At 54.5% G+C, this 18001-nt stretch overlaps 1 long non-coding RNA gene across 1 annotated transcript; it reads right to left on the minus strand.

Annotated features, from left to right (window-relative positions):
• Positions 1 to 16200: 16200 nt before the first annotated feature.
• Positions 16201 to 16647, minus strand: LOC118980493 (uncharacterized). The gene is made up of 2 exons (XR_005065109.1): positions 16442 to 16647; positions 16201 to 16356 (listed from the first exon to the last, which is right to left on the minus strand). It is a non-coding gene; the product is annotated as an uncharacterized LOC118980493 (long non-coding RNA).
• Between the last annotated feature and the right edge of the window lie 1354 nt (positions 16648 to 18001).

Consider the following 18001-nt stretch of genomic DNA (forward strand, 5'->3'; position numbering starts at 1 on the left):
GCAGTTTGGTAGCAGATGTGGGCATTTTGGGTCCCTGAAGGGGCAACTCCAGGCTGTTCTGCGGGAGCCCTGCGGAGACCCCACCCTTCCCATGTACAGTGGGGGGAGAGGGACGTATTCGGCTCGCACAGGAAAAATATTTTTCTCTCCAGGTGAGTAGGTTCTGTATTTCCAAGGATTGTTTTTTTAACTGAAGTATTTTATGGTGCTTAATTATTTTCAAATTAATATAGAAAAAGTCTTTAAATACTTTCTTTGGATGGCTTAATAATCCTTCCACCAGCTACCAGAATATTGTAAACATGGTTTGAGCAGACTATTCTAGAAGTATTCTGCCCTTATTGTGCTTAAACACTCTAGTGAGGTGTGACTGGTATATCAACAGCTGTGCTTATCTCAGTTTGGGGCGGGTGTGCACCTGGGTGGCCCCCTCACCCCAAACACATCCTCCACAAGGTGTCCCCTGGCCTCTGTAGGGGTATTATTATTAATAACCTTCATGCTGAGAACACCGAACAGCAAGACCTGCCCTCTCGTGAACCGGAAGCCCACCACACAGGACAGCCGGCCCCGGGCTCTCTGCTGTGCAGTAGCTTCCGGAACGAATTTCTCTTGCATCATTGAACCTGGGTACCTGTCGTCCATCACCCCCACCTGTCCTCCTCCCCTCAGCCCCCGGAACACACCGTTCTCCTCTCGGCTTCTGACTTTGCCTGTTTGAGATTCCTCACAGAAGTAAGATTCTGTAAGAGTTTGAATACTAACTTACTCAAGGGAAAGCCGCCGAGAGGCGGGGGGTGTGAGGCCAGAGGCAGCCAGGGTTCAGGTGGGACAGAGCACCCCACCCCCTTTCCTGCCCCCCCCCCCCGACTGCTAACAGTGAGTCTGGAGAGAGAACAGATACCACTGCGTCAGAGCGGGGGAACGGTGATGCTGTTACACACGTTGTGCCCGTGCACACAAGCACAGAGGCGAGCGTGTGGCTCCTTTAGTCACCTTTTGGTCTGTGGCTGTAAGACCCCAACCGCATGACATTCGGGAAAACGACCGTGGGTGCCACCAAGTCCTCTCATCTCTAGCATCCTACCCTCTGCCTGTGAGGCACAGCTGATGGGCGGGTGACATGGACACTCACATTCAGTGACCCCCTCCTGTGGTCACGAGCGCCCTGGGGGCACATTCCAAACCCACCACCCCTTTTGTTTCTTCTCTTAAACCCCTGCTGTGCACAGCAGGGGGGCACATTCCCCCCCTTCAGGAGTTCAGGAAATGCCTTGTGCCCTGGGCAGCAGCCAACTGGGGCGAGGGACACAGGGGACAAGTACAGTCAACACGGTGCCAACCGTGCATCCTTCTCCCCGTGCCTCAGTTTCCACATCAGTAAAATCACTGATGTTTTTAGGATTTTCCGTGCTAGGGTGGGCGGGACAACTGTTCACAATCCCATGGATCTCGTCAGTGGGAGGGCTTCCTGGAAGAGGAAAGATGCGATCGTTCTGCACACTGGGGACACCTGTGCTGGGATGTCAGGGGCACTGGCTCCGTCCTGTCTCGTGCCCCCCTCCCCACTCGGGCTGCGTCTGCATCACCCTCTAGAAACCTGAGGGTGAACACCACTGTGCCCTCCTGCGTTAGACACTCCTCCGTGGGGACCCCCTCAGGCGCCTCGCACCCCATGGCCTCCCTGCCAGCGTTGCCCAGGAAGGGGTCAGTCAGGGACCCAGTCGGTGGAGCTGTGTCTAAGCAGGTCCAAGGGCCGCGCTCCGCTGGCCACTTTGGGTTTTCCTCCCTCCGGTCCCGGTCGGGGGTATTCTCTCCCTCCCCCTGTGCTTGAAAGTTTGCCCATCTCCTCTGCACCAAACACACTTTCTCAGGCCCAGAAATCTGTGGGCTGTGCAGGGGTTCGAGGCGGAGTTAGCCTGGGCCCCCGGTGTGCATGCCCGCCTTTCACATCTGACTACGGTGGAGGGAGGAGTGCGGACTGGCTGGTTGAAGAGCTAGTCTCATTGCCTGCTTGGCTTACGAGGCTTCCTGTGCAGGCAGGAGTGGCATCCCGGACAGGTGGCCCTCTGGGCCTCTGCTGGCACACAGGGAACTTGTGTCCAACTTCCCGCCTGGGCACGAGGCCAGAGGAGCTTTGGAGGAGGTTGCATGACGTGGGTCTCTCTGAGACACCCCTGGAGCCACCGGTGCTGGAGCTCCCCAGGAGCCCCCGGCTCAAGTGATTCCAGAGTTCCTTCTGCCGCACTACCCGCTTCCTCCTTCCAGGTCTGTGTCCACGAAAAGGGGCGGCCAGGTTCAGAGCCCCGGCACCAGGGCTAGAGGGAGGAGGTGGGTGACTGGAAGCTGATGTACCTGCCTGCTATGCCCAACCCCGGAATTCCTGGTGTTGGTAATGACAGGGCACCTGGGCCAGGAAGCCACACATGCCCTGTGGGGAAACAAGCTCCACCCTCATCTGCACTTCACCAAGTGCACCCCAGCTGGTGAGGCCGGGGAGCTCAGGCTGTGGCCCTTGCTTTGCATTGCAAAACTGCCCCGTGGGAGGTTCAGCTCACCCGCTCACCTTTGACCCACTACCGTTTGGCACTTCTGTGATCTGAGGGCGATCATACGTGTTCCTTTGACATTTCCCCAAATCCTCTTCCAGAACAACCCTTTATTAGGAAAATCAGAATTTTCCCTCTAACAGAAAAAACAATGCTTATAAATGAGGCGGCTAAGGAATAGATAATTTAGGACACTGTTGATCTGCATGTAAACTGCAAGGAAAATGCTGAATCAAATGTCAGGTTGTCACAGTTCTCTTGCTAAATCGAAACCCAGCTTTCCCAGACAGATGGCCAAGAATCAGTGTCTCAAACTCCAGCCCCCGCCCCTCCTCAGGGACTTCTCCCGATGGGAGGGGCGGCTCCCCTGTCCCTTGTGCCTGACGATGTCGATCCCTTTGCTGTCAACGACCCTACTCGGTAGCACATTATTTTAAACATCCATTACTATTAACATTAACTAATGGTTAATTACAACAGGATCCCTATCGGAGGGCATAAGAGAGCCATATGAATGCCAGATGAGTACATTAATGATTGGTGTTATCACAATGAATATGAAACGATTTCATAATGAGCTGGGAGGTAATATATAATAAAAAAGGAGTGCTCCCACTTTTATACACTTATCACAGATTTAAAACTCATTCTTGGCCTCCATTCAGGAGCCATGAGTTACCTGGGAGCTCTTCCCCAAAGCCTTCTGGGGGCCTCTGCGTCCTCCCTCGCAGTCCAAACACTGGTGCTCGTCAGCGAGGGGACCTTTGAGGAAAATGCCATTTTGTGTCTCCTATCACAGGACCCTCCACGTCTTCTGTAAATTCCACTCATTCATTTATTCATCGGATTCACCTGCGAACACTCATCGAACGAATGCACAGGGTGCCTTTAGCCTGGCCTATGTGCAGGGCGGAAAAGGAGACCAGGAAAACTCCGGCCCCTGACATAGGTCAAATGGGAAAATATGCAAAACCGTAATTACAGCGATGGGTCTCACGGGCGGCGATCAAGGGGCGAAGCAGAGCGCTGAGGGCAGAGAGAAGCAGCTGTCACGTTGCCAGGGCTTTTGTGGGGAAGCGGCCTAGACATGGAGACATCTGAACTGGGCTCTAGTGAGAAAGTGGGGTGTGGGTGAGTCGACAGCGGATTGGGGGAGAGGCGGTGTAGAGCAGAAGCAGCCGCAGCGTGAGCGGCAGCGGAGAGGCATGAAATCGTGCCTGGCACTTAGGGGGTGGGATTCGGGAGACGCGCAATGGCAGCTGGAGGCAAAGCCGCCCACGCAGATGGAGCCCAAGGCGTTTCACTGCGGCTTTCTAAAGAGTTTGCATTCCTTTTGTCTCCAATGTTGAGCAAAGCACTAATTTACAAATTCAAGATACACCGGAAACCTACGTGGCCATATGAACCAACGTCATCCCCATACATTTAATAAAAAAGAAACTCAGCAAACCTCAAGCAGGGTGCAAAAATGCCCACAACCCCCCCAAACTACACCTAGCCGCATTAAACCCAGTTCTCAAACCCAAATGTAAAGGCAACGAACGAGCTGAAAGCGCCAGCGGCCAGGCCACACACACCAGGGAGAACTGTGGCCCAAACGGCGACCGGCCGCTCACGGGGAGCAGCCAGGACAGGAGGCAACGCGACCACTTAGTTCAAATGCTAGAAAGAAAAGGGCTGTTAACCAAAATTCTGTATCTAGAAAAACTATCGCTCAAAACGAAGGTAAAATAAAAATATTCCAGTAATTGGCAGTAGAGAATCTTTGTAACCAGCAGGTCTGTGTCACCAGGAAAGTTGTTCTTCGGGCTGAAGGAAATGACACCAGAGCAACACTGAGTCTGGGGGAACAAAGGGGGGGCCCGATGTGGTAAACCTGAGTACGGTCTGCGTGTGCGGTACACGTGTGTGTGCACACATACACGCACACCTGTTTGCCATATATCCGTCCCTTCTTAATTTCAGTAAGATGATGGGTTCTTAAAGCAAAAAGATTTGATAACATAGGTAGGTGGATATTTGTGGCAACAATAGCACAAAGGATGAGTTAGGGCACTAAATGCAATTGTACTAGGATACTATATACTTTAATATTTTATGTGCAGCTTCCCAATATTACATGTGACTAGATCATGGTAAGATAAAGGTGTATATGTAATTCCTAGAAAAAACCCCTCAAAGAATGCAAAAGTATAGCTAAAATGCTCATACAAGAATTAAATTGCAATGCTCAAAATATTCAATTAACCCAACTTAACAGAGGAGAAAAGAACAGAGAGGCCAAAAGAGAGGCACAGTAGAAATGAAAATAAAATTGACAAGACATTGGCAACCCTACGATGGGCAGCGGGGGCCCTGATGCTGCTCTCTCTGAATTGCTTCTCTGGCCCCAGTTTGTCTGTGCAGCTCTTAACTCACTGCTGTAACCAACTTCTTGCATTGCCTTTCCTGGTTTCAATATCTAGAGTGTTTTTGTTTTCCTATTTTGATCCTGACTGACACATGTCTAACGTTAAGGGGAATCGCAGCTGAAGAAGGCACAGATTATAGAGTGGAATATCATGTCAGAAGTGAAATGGATGTAGGGAAACAGAAAATGACCTGGGAGGGCACCACGGTGACAGTGTAACTAACCAAACAGTCGCCCATGTGATAGCGATTTCTAGTGTTCACCCGCATGTTAATAGTACTCAGTTCTGGATGTGAAGATTCCAATCTTCTTTTTGCTGATTTTTTTTTCCCTGTTGAAAATGAATTACATCTGTGGTTAGAAACACGAAGTAGAAAGAAAACATTAGTGAGGACGTTGATCTAAAGCAGTAATTTGGGGCATGAAGGAGAAACGGTGATGTTTGCAAGAGTTTCTGACGTACAGTTGAGGTGTGACCTTGTGACCATGTGGACGTGAACAAACAGCAGCATGGCATTTGGGGTGACCTCCAGTTTGGAAATGAGGAGACTGCCTTTAGCAGAGATAAGGAGGCACAGGCTCCTGAGAAGCAGTAAGATCGATAGTTGGTTCACGATAGTTGCACCCTCAGTGCAGACACCCAGGAGGCAAGGGTTTTGGTGTCTGGGAGAGAGTTCAGAACCAGAGCTACAACATGTGAAGTTATCAGCATCTGTAAATAGTAATTTAAGACAAAGCGTACGGGCTCAGGGAAAATAGACCAGGAAAGCACCCACTCTTTCATTTCACTGTAACACGCTAGTCCTTCAGGAGGGGACCGGGGGGAGAGCCCAGACCAGGAGATTAAAGCACCACTTTCTAAAGCATCTTGAAGGCTCATGTCTGACAACTCTCAAGAGAACTCACAGTGCCTCTTGTGCTATCTTTAAGGACAGAATTTGGGAAGACTGGAAGGTGACCCCACAAAATGGTATCCGTGTTTTCTGCAGGCGCGGGAGATCACCAGGGAACTTGGGTCTTCCTGTGCTTTCTCCTGTTGTCCACGTACTCTACAATTTACATGGCCTACGTAGGTAAAGGTGGTTTTTTGAAAGTGACATTTGTTTGGAGGAAGTAGACACGCCTTGAAGAAACACTTTCTTCCTGGTGAGTTCCCTTAAAGTGCGTTACTGGGAACGTGGCATAGCCGAAGATGGCAGAGGTCTGGGTGGGAAGGACGGGCAGGTGCCCAGAGGAGTCGGGGGTCATCTAGGGACACCACCACTGAGTCCTTGCTGTGCGTGGGGCGGCGGGGCTTCCTAAATCGCATTCTCGTCTTCCCCAGACACGGTCCGTGCACGACTGTGGGGCTACTGAGCTGCGGGCACACGGACAGCGCGATTCTCCCAGACCCGCCTGGACTTCGACTGGCGCCCACTCGATGGGTGCAGCGTCACCTGCACAGATGGCATCAGGGCAAAGCACACCGGAAGTGTGCGTTAAGAAATTGGTGTCCGGAGGCGGTCTCCGGAAGTTGGGGTCCGGAAGCCTGTGTGCAGAAGCCCGCCTCCGGAAGTCTGCTATCAGGCGTCCGCCTCCGGAAGTCTGTGTCCGGAAGTTGACTTCCCAGAAGCAGGCCTGCCTTGAAGTCCAGCAAGTTAGGGAGCCTTTGTTTTCTGCAAAGGTTGGCTGTGCTGTTTAAACTTAAAGGAGGTAGAAGCTGCAGATACCGGCCGAAGTGCAGATGCAGCCAGTGAGGAATGTAAAGCATGTACATGTACTGTGTAGTTCCAGATGACCCTAGCTCACCACGTGACGGGGAGAGGCAGGCGAGGAGGTCGGGTTCAGGTGGCTCGTGGGAAAGAGTGTCAGAGTCCGGAAGGGACGGCCCTCTCATGGGACTCCGGAGAACAGTGGGAGCCACCCAGACTGGGACTGCCTTTTCCTGTCGAGATGGGGAGTGGAGCCCGCATCCCCAGGGTAGATGCTTTAGTGTTAAAAATTGCACAGAAGGGGGGTGAAAACTGGAGCGATTTAAACCACAGGCAGCGGCTGCCTGGGCCGTTACGTAAGGAGGCGAAGGAGGGCGCCCCGGAGCGCCCACTTCCCGCCCTTAAACCAGCATCCAGTGGAGGGACTGGAGAGTCACGGAGGAGATCTGGTATTTACAGGCCCCGCGTGGGCGAGGGAGGAGGGGAGCGCAATGCAGCTTCCATGCTGGGCCTTTCACAACGAGGACTTGGGCCTCGCAACCTGGTAAAGCCTCAGTATAAGCGGGGAGTAAAGGTGAAACAATCGAAAATGTGGCCTTTACAATCGCGTGCCCAGTGACCGACCGCACAGCAGTTGAACTATTTGGCTGCCATCGTTGTAGTTAATAAAGAACCTCTTTTATAGGATGGAGCCTACAGACTGTTTTTAATGGCTGAGCGCTTTTTTTCTTTTTTGAAAAACGTTCCTGCTGCATTCCCTGGTGTGAGACTCAGGACAATATTAAATCCAATGAATCACCCAGCCTTCGGGAGGGCAGGGCTGCCCACCGCAGAGCGGCATCGAATGATGGCTCAGCCTGGCGTCCCTGGTGGCCGCGGCAACCCGGCCGGGCGCCTGGCTCTCATTCAGCAAAGATGCTGGCGAGTGGCCGTGGCTGCCTGTGCTAAATTGCCCTTCCCTCTTTATCTCATTTCCGGGTGTCCTGGAACTCTGTCTGGCAGTTCAGGAAGGAGCTGGCCGGACACCTCCGTCAGTTTATTACACAAGGTGTTCGGACAGGCTATTGCCTCACAGTCAGCACTGGATTTCTCGATTTGGAAATGACCCTCCATGACTGTACCTCGCTCTCACGGCAGGCTCAGCCAAAGGGGGGGGTGGAGCTGCAGTTTGGGGAGGGGCCCGGGCTTGGCTGGGTTTGCTTTCCCTGTGCTGTGCTTGCCTGCACCTGACCAGGTCCAGTTCTTCCTCTCAGGGAATTCTGCTCTCTTCCTCACCACCCGATTGTCTGCCTGTAGGAAGTCCCAGAAGGCCATGCTCCCCAAAGTGAGCCCTGAACTTGGGCTGGCCAAGGTGCCTGGTGCTCCAGATCTTTCCTGAGGACTTTGACTTCATTCATCTCTTTGGGTGGTGCAGTGCTCTGGAACTTTCCATGACTGTACTCCTAGGATTCAGTTAGTGGGCCTGCTCCACTGAAAAGGACCTGGGGGACAGACTGGAGGCTTCCAGGACTTGCTGCTCCAAGGATGGTTCATAGCCTGGCAGCCAGGAGCATCCCCTGGACTTGGTAGACTTTCACTGCCTCTGGCCCAACCCAGGGCTATGACTCAGAATCTGCATTTAGCCAGGGGATTCCTGTGCGCATCTGAGTTGGAGGAGCAATTTTAGTGACGTGCCTCAGGCCAGTTGGGGAGTTGAGCACCCCTGTACCTGATTCATGGCGCGTGGTTACAGTGGGGTTTTCCTGGCTCCCCCTGACTCAACAGACTTCCTGTGGAGAGCACACCACCCACACCAGCCGTTTTACAAATGCCCAGTTGTCCAAACACCCTTCCAGCGGTGACTCATTTGTGTGCAAGCCTTGTAGAGATGAGTCATCATTTATCAACCACTTCTTGAAGTGTCATCGGACTCTGATGATGCCACACGTGGCGCTGATGGGGCTGATTCACAGTGAGGTGGAGAGATGAGTCCCACTCATCCCAGTGTGAGTGGTGCCCTGCTGGCTGCACAGAGCTTCGAGTTGGTGGAGCCGATCTCCCTTGGCCAGAGTGCCTGCGGCCTGGTGCCTGTGGCACAGTGCCAGCGATGGCAAGCCCGGCCTGGCTGCCGAGCACTGTGTGGGAGGAGGAGGGACACGGACCCAGAGCCTGCACTGCCATCACTGGTGTCTCAGCTCCCAGGAGCTCCTCTGACATTGAGGGACAGTGTCCCCAGAATTTCATCTCCAAGCCTGGCAACAGAGGAGTCTGTTGTGTTTTAGTTTGGTGTCCTTGCCACCTCTCTGTGCAGAAGAAGGACATGAGAGTGACAAATGGGATGAAAAATGGCAACAAGCATCTCTCCCTAGCTGGTGGCTCTCCTGTGTGCTCTGGATAGTCATCCCACGGGCTCTACTTGCTGTGCAGGACACAGCGTCTGGACATGGCTCTGGGAGACAAAAGACAAAACATTTCATCGGTGACAAGAAACTGTGTGTGCGTAGTTTTAGTTAGAATCTTCATTAGAGCCTTTTCTCAGACGCACGAATGCGGGGCGTGCCGTGAGAGTGGCACCCTCCATCGGCCCGGCACACGGCACCAGGGGGCCCCACCATCTGCACAGACGTCCTCGGGCGGGTTTGCCCCTTGGCCCTTGGCTGCACTGTGAGCTCCGAATCCCAGCTCACCTGACCGCACCCTGCAGTGCTCGGCTGCCACGGCCAGCCTGGACAGACCACCAAAGTGGCCAGAGGGGAGCCAGTCAAGGACTTCGCACCCGCCTGCGCCCTGAGTCTCCTTGCCTCTGCCAGGAGGTGTCACAGCTGTAGATGTAGCTCTTGTTGGTGTTAATTGTTTCCTTCTCCTTTCCAGCCGGCGCAGAGCTGTGGCCCCTTAAGTTGCTCCGTTTGATCTGTGTGCTCAGGAACAAGGTAATTAAGTCAGTGCCGACTTAAGGAAAGGGATCTGCCTGGACTTGCGGCTCCACTTCAGACAGTGCCCCGTCCCAAACCCCTTGATAACGCAGGAGGCGCGGTGCCGTTCTCTGCTCGACGGAGGGCGAGTTCACCAGGTCACAAATCAGTAATTGATTCTCCGTGTGGCTCTGCTGGCCTTATTACAGTAATGAGGACTGTCTTTATTTTTTTCATCTCCTCTAATACGTTACCCAAACCATCAACTTCTCGGTTTGGCGTCGGGACGACTTTGACAGGTTGTTAGCAGCTGTGTGATGTACAGAACATCACAGGAGTGTCTCAGGCGGCGCTGCTGTGTCCCGCACGGAGCCTCAGGTGGTCCGGGCTAAGTGAGAGCACTTGCAAGGAGACAGTTACAGCAGCGACTGAAAATATGACGACAGGCTTGATGTCGAAATGAAGAAGTCCTCCGCACTGCCGGGCAGGTCTCCACATGCAGGGCGGGCTTTACAGGGCTGGTGGCATCTGTAACTCTCCTCCAGATTATTCCTGAACAGAAAGGGGGAAGAGGGAAACCCGAGAGCAGAGCAGACATTCTCATTGCCAAAGTCACCAGCGCAGCCCGCTCTCCTGGAGCTCCTTTGAAAGGGTGAGCAGCAACTCGCTGATCTCTACAGGCTCATTCCCCCTCAAGTTCCTTTTATCTCGGGAACGGGAAATCCAGAACGTGAGGTCCCGAGGGAGGTGAATGTGCTGGCGTTCATTACAGTTCCACCGCATCCTTCAGTGATTTCAAACTCAGAGATAGGAAGGAGGCAAAAGAGGGAAAACACACTTCCTGATGGATAAGATGATTGGACAAAATAATGTTTATTTTTATCCAATGAACAAGTTTGGGATTTAAACTTCTTTCCAGATGTTTCTGCTTTTGGCCGGTGAGCATTTTGCTTACAGAGTTGTGATGGTGTTGGGGATTTGGCTCAGGATGGCCAAGAGTCTTGGACTCACTGCCCGAGAAGCCAAAGGCTGCAAAAATCAGTAATGCACAGTGGGCTGGCGTCTCGCAGCCTTTGGCTGCCCTGTGGTGGGGACCACACGTCGAGGGTTGAGTGTATGTAAACTGTGAAATAAACCATACTTAATGAAGCTTGTCACAAAGAATCGCCCCTGAGTAATAGACAACCAACGTTCCCCTAAAAATCAGAACGACTGACACCCCTGGGTAAAGAACAAAGGGCTGGGGGTGTGGTCTCTCAGCCTCCAGAGCAATTTTTGTTACGCACCTAAACGCCTTGCTGTGTCAGTCACAGATGACAATCTCTGGGAGGAGATGCTGCAAGGCATGCTTGCAGGTAGCGTCACTGCATCAGAAACTAGCCTTTCTCCCAGCCCGAGGTGCAGCGGAGGAGGCCGCAGTCCCAGGGGAGCCTGGGAGCCTGGGAGCCTGGCTCTGCCCCACCGACGTCCTCGGCGGCGGCATCAGCTCGCGCCAGTTTGTCAGCGTGCCATCCAGAACTGCCCATTTATCCCATTTGCAGCCTAAGATTATGAAAAGCTTTTATCAACATTGATCATTGATCCTCCTTTAAATAAAGCACCTGTTTTAGGTGAGGTTAGCAATTTTATTCACGGGATTAATTTCACCCCACGAAGTGCCGTGCAATGGCTGACAAAAGACCTCTCTATAAATTCGGCGTTGGAGAATACGTCATCATCTCGTCTGCTGCCTTCACTTCTCTCCACTCTGCAGAAAGAACCCAACGAGGCAAGGTCTCCTGCAGATCGAGACGGGAGAGCGGACATTAATACATCACCAGCGGACACACAGATGAAGGCAACAGTGGCTGGAAGAAACGGAATCATGACACTTGTTCTGCTGATGTGGCCCAGGGACCCGTTCTTGGCAGAAAACCCAGACACCAGAGCACGGGAGTCTCGGAACGTCCCCAAGACCCAAGGACTCCCGAGGTTCCAGCTTCAACGCCGCTCTGACCACCTGCCCCGCCCCCCCCCAGGGGAAGCCCAGAGCCCCAGAGGTGGCACATACACCCGAAACCAGCGGGATCCAGAAGGCGGCCCGGTCTCTTCATTCTCAGTTTCTGCGGTCGTGAGGCAGGCCACTCGGTGCCTGGAAGTAAGGACGGCGGGGAGGGCGGGGGGGAAGGGAACAAACACCAGCGAATTAAAGGCGAACCCTTAAATAAAACAGGAAACTGCTGTGTAGAACCGAATTGAACAAGGTTTCTGTTTGCCAGGCTTTAATTGGATTTTGAAGGAAAGGGAGTCCCAGCAGCACATGCTAAAAATACCGCGCGGCCTGCTACTTTTCCTGGCAGGGCCTCCCGGTTTGTGGAAAGAGCGCTGGCCTGACACCCACCACTGCTGAGAGTCTGGTGGCATTTCCCGTGCGGTGACGGTCACATGAGGAGGTGTCTGGGTTTGGAAGCCTCTCGGGACACCTGGGCCCGCAGTCACTCAGTTGTTCTGACAGCAAGAAAATGCCTTGCCCCCGGTGGGACACAAACCTGTGTCTTCGTGTTTCCTGTGGGCCCTAAGTCCGGGCCCTGGGGCAAGGTCTCAGGCACACTCGGCACAGACTTGGAGAAGACTCAACCAAAGGGAAGCCCTTCACCAACACCTTTTACATGTTTTACACGTCCCCAGCAGGGCCCAGTCCCCGGTCAGGAGTCAGTGTTTCCTTGTCCTTCTTCCCGCGGACTCAGAGCTCCTCTGTCCACCCGGAGTGACGCTGGCCGTGTCCTGGGCCCACTGGACGGGCAGCCACTCCACACCAGAAGAGCGAAGAAGAAGGAGGGAGCACCTGGGGCTGGGAGGGTCGCCGGGGAGAGAGCCCAGGCCACCGCTGCGGCCACAGGGCTTGGTGGACAGGCAGGGAGCAGAGCTGGCCACCTTCCACGTGGTGGGAGTGGGGGCCTCTCACCCCACGCCTCAGGAGTGGGTCCTGCAGAGCTCCCTGGGACGGGCGTGCGTGTCTCGCTGCTGTGCTTTCTGCGTTTCGAGGGTATGGGGTAGAGAGGCCAGGAGACAATGGGAGTTTGGGGTGTGCAGGCCTGGTCGCTGGGCATCCCAGTCCAGTGTCCATGCCCCTGGCAGTTTTGGGGTTGTGATCTCTCCCAAATAGTCAGTCTTTTCTATTTTGCGTTCCTGGCTCAGGGAGGAGGTGCTTCTAGTGGGAAAAAGAGGGAGAAAGTTAATCTTGGCTTTAGAGTTCCGAAAGTCTAAAACCCAGAGGGCAAGGTCGCTCAGATTACACGGTGTATTTGTCCGGGTGGTTGGCAAGAACTGTGCCCCCGCTCACTCTGGATAAGAGGAAGGTTGTTGGGGCCCAGAACTGGAGGAGCTGAACGGGCATGGGGACACAGGCGTGTGGGTCACCGAGAGAGGGGTACTGTGTTCATCCTGAGGACCCTCGTGAGGTGAGAGAGGGACCCAGAAGGGGTGGAGGAAGCTGAGCCCAGACACACGCTCTGGGACCATCAGGAGCCCAGAGAGGGGAGGTGTGGGGCCTCAGGGCCAGCCCGCAGCCAGCCTCCTGCCTGTCCCCTGGCCACACCTTGGGCAGGGGTGGCAGAACCATGCTCTCTGTGTTCAAGGGCAGGACCAAGGAGGCCCTGACCCCCCGCCAGCTCAGGGGCAGTCTCTGCTGTGCTGCAGGGGTGCAGGTGGGCCCCCCGCACCCGACACTCTGGCTTTACTGAGGACCAGGCAGTCCTGGGGAAAGAAGTGCCCTGGATTCACTTCCAGCACCAGGCAGGGGAACGCTTGAGAAGAAAATGAGGCCCGTTAGGGTCTTGTGCTCTCGAGTCTGTGGAATCACCGTCTCGCGTACACACACACACACACAGGTGTGAACACACACACAGGCACAGTGAGGGCCTTTCCCTTCAAGCCCACCCCCCGAGACCAGCACCACGAATGCTGTGGTATGACTATTTTCTGATGGTGTGTTGCACACCCCGACTCACACACCTCTTGTGGACCGTCTGTCAGAATCCCCCGTGGGTGGGGGTCAAGGCCTCGGGAGGGGATGAGGGCTAGATGAGGTCACAGGGCGAGGCCCTCGAGATGGGCTAGTGTCCTCAGGAAAGGACACTAGCAGCGGGCCACCCTGCTCTCCTCTCCGGGAGGACATAGCAAGGAGGGGACTTAGGCAAGCCGAAGAGCCAGGGCCTCCCCAGGCCCAGACCCGCCAGCGCCTGGCCTGGGCTTCCCAGACTCCAGGACGGTGAGAAAGGGGTGGGCGTTCAGGCCGCACATCCTGGCGTAGTTTGTTGGAGCAGTGTGAGTTAGGGTGCACACACACTCAACTTAGAAACTGAGTAAGATCATTCCACCTACCTACCTAGTGCCCACCCATCCAGCAACCCCCTGCCCACGCAGACATCCACGTGTCCTCTCTCACCTGTGTGCCCACCTCTGACACGGGTCCCTGCTCTGCCGCTGGCCTCAGTCGCTGGATGAAATGCAGGCCCCTTTCATCTCCGGCTCCAGCCCCTTCTTTTAAGTAGCTACGTAACACTCAGTTTCACGGCGACGCTGGCATTTATATAGCCATTCTCCTGTGGATGGGGACTCCGTCACCTCCAGGTGGTAACGGGAGTGTGGCACTCCATTTGGAGAATCTGTTGCCGTTTAGGAAGCCCTTCTCCCCCGACGGACACGCAGGCTGCGCCACGGTTCCTGTTACAAGCAGGGCATGAATCCTGACGATGTGTTCATGTCTGTGTAGATGCAGAAAAGTGAGTTCGCGAGCTCAGGGGGATGCAGACGCAATGTTTCCTTAGATGATGAGGAATTCCCGTCCAAAGCATTTGTACCAGTGTCCCCGGCAGAAATCCCGAAGGTGCCCGTGTCCTCACGTCCTCAGTGGGCAGAGGAGCTCACCCTGTCTCACAGGCACATCTTCCTGAGAAAGGGCGTTGGGTTGTCACCCACTCCCCTGGCCCTGCGGTCAGCAGCGCGGCGTGGCGTCCCCCCGCAGGCCCGTTCACCACTGGAGCCTCCTTCCTGCGTGGTCGCTGGCCGTCTCCCTCACACCGCAGCTTGGCCGCGCTTGTCAGACTCACTAAATGGGGGACGTCCACGCTTAGCTGTGCCCCCCCCACCCCCGCCCCGGGTCTGTCACTTGTCTTTTCATTTTGTTCAGTCTGGCCTTCACTGGAAAAAGTTTATACTATTTTGTAATTTTGTGGCCAATTATATCATTTTGTCCACTGTTTCATCTTGTTTATTCTCACTGCAGGATTACAGAAAAGGTTCTCTCATATCTTCTTCCAATAATCTTTTGGGTTTTATTTTTTACATTTAGGTTTTTGGTGTAACAGGAATTTACTTTTGTTTGCAGTATGAATTAGGAATCTTTATTTTTCTTTTCCAAGTGGAGAGTCAATTGTCCTCACTCTGGGAATGTAAACCCAGCCCTTTCTGCACTGACTCGAGATGCCCTTCATCCCGCTGGGCTGCAGATATGAGCGGACCTGGTTTATGAGCCCTCTTCTGGCTCCGCGGGCAGGCGGGCGTGCCTTTCTGGGCCTGCACCTCCTTTCCACCAGCCTAGTTCTAAGTCAGGGCCTTGTCTTCCCCCAGAGGTTCTGGGAGGCAGAGAGGGTGTCACCCGGGTCTCTTCCCCAGGAGACGCAAGTGCAGTGCTGGACACGGCGCCTTGGTCAGGAGCAAATTTGAGTCTCCACACATCCCGGGGGAAATTATTATACTGATTAACTGAAACTCGGGGGTGGAAAAGCCCATCTCCCCCCTCTGAGGGCGCAGGAAGGTGTCCCAGAGTTAAAATACTCTTCCTGCTGCCCACTTGCATCCTCCGGGCCAGTGGGCAGCTGCAGCCTCGGAGCGGCGTCCCCTGCCCAGGGCCTGTGGAGCGCCAACCCCGGGACGGGGTCTCTGCGGCGAGGCCAGCACGGCTCAGAGGAGTCCTCGGGTCTCAAAGGGTGTCCAGGCGCACTCTGCAGGCCGCAGGTGGGGGTGGGGGCAGGCTGGCGTGGAGGCGTCTCACAGGCAGGCAGCTGGATGCGGGAACCCACACGCTCCACCTTGTAAACAATTCACCCCAGTGCAGGGCCTCTGTTTAGGAGGAGGAAACCTCACTGGACGCTCACAGCATGGGGGCTGGGGGGGAGGGCAACTCTCCAATGCCTTGGGCCCATTCAGCGCGGTCAGGAGGAAGGAAGAGCTGGAGGAGGCAGGGGCAGCTGCGCGCGGAGCCTGCGACTGGGGCGGACCAGTCGGGGAGGCTCAAACCGAAAGTGAAACTCGGGGACGCGCCTGCGGAACCTGCGCAGCTGCTGCCTGGCGGCCGGGCCTCCCTCCTCTCCCGCGCGGCCCCCTCCCCGATCCCGCCCGGGGAGCTTTCTAGCAGAGTGAGGCCTGCGCCCCGGCCGCAGGGAGAGAACGCAACGTTCCAATTAAGAGCTCCGCTCCCTGAAATCCTGGAAGCTCACGCGGACGACTGGTGCAGGAGCGAGAGGGCCTTTGTAACGAGCCCCTTTCCTCTCTTTATTAAATATTGATTGGATGAGGAAGAAATCCAATTTCTGGTGGAGCCGAAGTCTTATTCCTGGGGTGTTTGGGATCAGGCTTCCATTTTTCATCTGTGAGTTTGTGTCGGTTTTGGTAGGAAGTTGGGCACATCCGCAGCAGGAATCACGCGGGCGGGCTTAGCTGCGCCCTCCCTGCTGGAAGCCAAAATGGGGCCCCGGTGCGGTCTGGTGTCTGGAGTGAGGCCGGGCACACGGAGCAACACAAAACTCACAGTGGGAGGAGGGACGGATTTTCATCTGTGGGGAAAAATAAAATTAATGTGCCCCTTTCCCGGTTTGAATATCAGCCTCTGCGAAGGTTTCCAGCCAGCTGCGCGCTTACCTGATACACAGAGACCTTAATTAGCACGACAGGAGTCGGTCTGGAAATAAACTCAGAGAAGGCCGAGGTTTCTGGGTCTTCATCCCAAGACACTTCTTTACTAATGGGCCACGGGGGACTCATGAGGAAGCGGCTTCCTCTTAGGAGGCCCCATGTCACCGGCTTGGAGAGGCCATCACACTCTGCAGGTTGGTCACCGGGAGGACCGAGGAGGAAGGGTGGCCCTGGCAGGCTCGGGTGCCGGCCCGTTCATCTCTGTGGCCCAGCGCGCCGCCCCGGGTGAGCATTAGTTTTTTTTTTTTTTCCAGCCTCATTTCCTTTTTACAGAATAATTTGATAGGTATTCAGCATTGTGACTGCAAACGAATTGTCTGGTGAATGTTCTAGAATCGCTTCCATATGGTTATGGTGAGAACACCCACTGGAAATGGTGAGGAGGTGAATTCAGCTTCGTGGGGAAGAAAACCTGGGAAGAGCCTGGAGGCGCAAGGCTGCCCGCAGGGCCTGTGCCGGGTGAGGAGCCTGCGCCCTGCCCATCGGTCCTGCGGTTCTGCGATTCTGCAAGGCCCGAGCAAAGTTTGCAGAAGTTACTTTGCTGCAGCCAAACAGCAAGAGGGCGGTGGGAAGGATCGGGCCGGGGTGTCTATTCATCCCTTGTTCTTCCTCGCTAAACGTACCCCCTGAAAAAGGGCAGCGACCGGCAACCCCAAACCCATTTCAGGAGAAACGGTTAATTAATAAGGAAGCTGTGCTGTGATCGCATCCGTTTTCAAAGATCATTCTGGTTGGCTTAAGTACTTCTGTTTACCTTGGCAACCGAAGTTAACCTATATTCTGTGCATTTCGAGCGCACGGGAGAGATAAAAGCCCAAACTCCTCTCACTGATGGCCTTAGTCAGTGGGGGGCCCTTATTTTGGGGGTAGGCTTTTGGCATGGGGGGCACACAATCCATTTGTTGATTGCTGTCTATCACTGTTTCTTGCCCCCCTCCCATTTCTCCGCTCAGATGTGCTGCACGAAGCCTCACTTACCTTTTACCCACAGTGACCCAAGCCTATACTTTTTCAGGGGGTGACAGGTGAAATTTATGAAGCCTTTGATGGGTGTCAGTGCCACTTCCAACTGTCATGTACAAAATACAGAAAACCAGCTTTCTGGGCCCGATGGAGGACGAGCTACATTTTGATTAGGACGGGAGCACCCAAGGGCCTCCCTTTAAGATGATAACTCGAGAAGCCGAGGAGAGGGGGGCGGAGGGAGGCAAGGCCTGCCCGCCACCACCGTGCCCTCTGCTCTTGGTCAGACACGCTGAGCAGGACGCCTTTGCACAGCCGGGCACCCAGCAGGAGGCTGTTTGTCCTGCAGTGATGGGGTGGGGGTCACTTCAAAGATAGTTGTAGTGCCATGTGACTAGGCCTGGCTTCTTTCCCTGGGGCTCCTGGTCGTCCTCATCCAATGGCACGCCTACGGAACGGAGTCTGTAACCTGCTCACAGGCTATGCATTAGTGAGTGTGGACTGATAAATGTAGAAATTCGTTGCCACTTTCATTTTGCCCTG

The sequence above is a fragment of the Sturnira hondurensis genome, unplaced genomic scaffold (genome assembly GCF_014824575.4).
Source record: "Sturnira hondurensis isolate 20B ecotype Veracruz unplaced genomic scaffold, ASM1482457v3 Scaffold0001872, whole genome shotgun sequence".
NCBI lineage: Eukaryota > Metazoa > Chordata > Mammalia > Chiroptera > Phyllostomidae > Sturnira > Sturnira hondurensis.